Here is a 3,048-nt window from a genome sequence, read left to right as displayed (position 1 = left end):
ATCGATCTCAGAGTGTAAAAGGACACAAGAGATTTCAGTTTAAATCAAAACAGTGCACCTTTATTAAGTGCCCACAACACAGTAATGCAATAGAAGAGAGAAAGAGAGAGAGAGAGAGACACAAAGTAGGGATGAAGAAAAAGAGGGGGGGGGGCAATAGCTACCAACGGATGAGACGAAGTCCTCGTGGTCTTCCGCCAATAGATTCGTCTTCTTTCCGTGGGGGAGATCTCTCCGACTTGGTTATTTCAGAAAGTCCCTTTATAGTCCTTTTCAGAAGCGAGGGGCAACTGGCCAAGAGGTTGGGAAATTTACAGCCATTGTTGTGGAGTCTGTTGCTTTGGGAAACAGGTACAGGACAGACGCACAAGACCGGTGTGCAGGACAGGTGTGCAGGACAGGTCGTTCCTTTCCGCTTCAGCGCAGTCCTTCCCGCCTGGGCAGCAAGAACGGCGCAGTCCATTGTTACCTGCACTAATTTTCCTCAGGAATGCGTACCAGTTCCCAGCGGGCACACCCGTAGGCAACACTCGGCAGACATCCCACCTCAGCCAGGCCAGGACTCCTGTGCTCAGTCTCTGTTCTCGGCGATGATCGTGAGGCAGATGAGGGATCTTTGGACCGTCTCTTACAGATGTACATCATGATATTCCTGTACATCTCACTAACCAGATGGACCACATGGGAATCAACCCCCGTCTTAACTAAACCAGCGATGATATGCTGGTGGCAAACTCAAAAGCCTTGGCAATATCCACAAACAGAACCCTCAGATTCAATGCTCCTGTTTTGCTTTTTTAACCAGAAGCTGCAACAGCTTAAGGTTCTCAGAACAATCAGAAGCACTAATAAAACGCCATTGTCTGGGGTTATTGGGACAAGCTTGGACCAGTCTCGCCATAGCAATCCTGGGGAACAACCTAAACACCATCGAGGCAATGGAGATAGGTCTCCAGTTATTCATATCACCAAGTTTCTCCTCGTTGGAAGACTTGGGTATCAAAACCGTCTTGCAGTCCCGTAGTGCATCCGGTATAGTTCCGGTAGCACGCCAGAGGTTGAAGATCACTCTCAACTGGGAAAATTTAGGGTCTGTTTCAATAAGATGACCCAGAGTAATCCCATCTGGCCCAGGAGCAGAGGTTTTACGCATGTCTTCCATGTTCTTACCAATCTCTTTTTCAGTAATCAGGTCCTGATACATGGTGTTATCTGCTTCCCTGTATACAGGGAAGGTTTCAAGACCATTAAAAAACCCCGATGTTTCCCATCTCTCTTTAAATGTGCTGTGGACAATGCCCGATGGTATTTGGCATTGCAGGGCTTCCGTGTCATCCAAAATAATACGCACCATCCTTCCTCTGTGTAACTGAAACAGTTTCTGATATCTTAGATATTTCCCATGCTTCAAAGCTCTTTTCTGCATCCACTTAGTTTTTGTTTTGGATGCTTTCTGGCCACGAGGCCTTTGCAACTTGGATGCTTTATGGCTAAGCCTATTCAGGCTATCCCAAAACTTCTCATACACCTCATTCACCACCACCTGCGGATCTTGCACACACAATACTTTCTCAAAGGCCTCCTGGCAAATGGTGAATTCACCAGCCAATAGCCTCAGCTCAATGGCATCATGATAGTGGAGCATTGAGCATCCCTCACTTTGCCCTTCAGCAGATTGGGGAGGTTCTTCTCTCCCTATTTGTCTGCCTTCTCTAGATTGAACTTTCTTAGAGTGACCTTTTCCCAGGAGGTGTCTTTTATCACTAATCTGCTTGGGCGTCTTTGATGGTATATGCTCCACTATGAGCTGATTGATGTTCCTGCTACTGGCATACTTTACCACCGACTCAGGAGAGCCTCTTCCTCCTCAGTCCATACTCTCTTATGCGCCCCCTGTAAAGATGACTCTTTAGAATGGGAGACTACAATCCGTTCCACATTTCGCACAAGAGGATGTTGCAGTCTCTTGTGCTGGCCTAGTCCTATCTTGGTAACAAACCTCACAGACCCAACTGCCTGTGGGAGCCACACACGCATCACTCTTGCACCGAGGGACGTGACAGGCAATACTGTGGTATTTAAGATTTTGCTTACCACATTTAGTGCATCTAAACCAGATCTTTTTCTGCCCATGGGCCTTTTTCAGATGGTCGACCAGCCCTAGCATCCTAGTAAACCGGGTCGAACAGCATGGACTTGATGGATCTTTATCCGGAACGGACATAACAGGAGTTCCTGTTACTGTCCCGCCCTCACTGATCCCGGGAGGAGCTTCAGGTGTCTCAGGCGCCGGGCCTCCCACTTATTTTACACCTCTCATGTCTCTTCACAGCGCCAGACTAGAGTCAAGCTCAACAGGGCCATCTTTCCCCGCTGATTCCACCAAGCCCGTTCCCTTGGCTGTGGTTTTGCTGGATAGTAGGTAGGGACAGTGGGAATCTCGTTCATCCATTCATGCACGTCACTAATTTGATGACGAGGCATTTGGCTATTTACTAAACATACAAAATTATATGTTTCTTTTCCGGGTTAAGTATAGGTGGCCCATCCACCTGGTCAGATTCGAATTTCTTGCCCAAATATGGGCAAGACATGGTATGACGGATGAACCCCTCCCTCCCAAACCCAATTCCACTGTCTAGCTGAATCCATACAGGGAAGAGGCCTTTATTATAGAGGTACAAACAGCTCCTCAGGTTCTCTTACTTCACACTCAATTTCTTCTTCCTGATCCGGCCCAGAGGGCAAGAACTCATATGGTTCAGGAAGTACAGCCAAGCACTCCGCAGTGTTACCCCGATGGATACCAACTTTATAAACTAATCTGGAGTTTATAAACTCCAAAGACACAAGATCAAAACTTTCCTCACATAACACTGCAGGAGGTGATGGAACTCTGGCATCTCTGACCCACAGATCTAAAGGATCAGTTTGAGTGGCCGTTGACACGTACCGCAATACCACAGATTGTACCATTGTCAGACCAAAAGCTGGCGTTTGGTCAAAGTCAAATGAGGGTTGTCAAAGTCGGCAGTTGGAACCCTTGAC

This window comes from Aphelocoma coerulescens, unplaced genomic scaffold, assembly GCF_041296385.1.
Source record: "Aphelocoma coerulescens isolate FSJ_1873_10779 unplaced genomic scaffold, UR_Acoe_1.0 HiC_scaffold_63, whole genome shotgun sequence".
Classification (NCBI taxonomy): domain Eukaryota; kingdom Metazoa; phylum Chordata; class Aves; order Passeriformes; family Corvidae; genus Aphelocoma; species Aphelocoma coerulescens.
Note: the sequence above shows the minus strand (reverse complement) of the source record.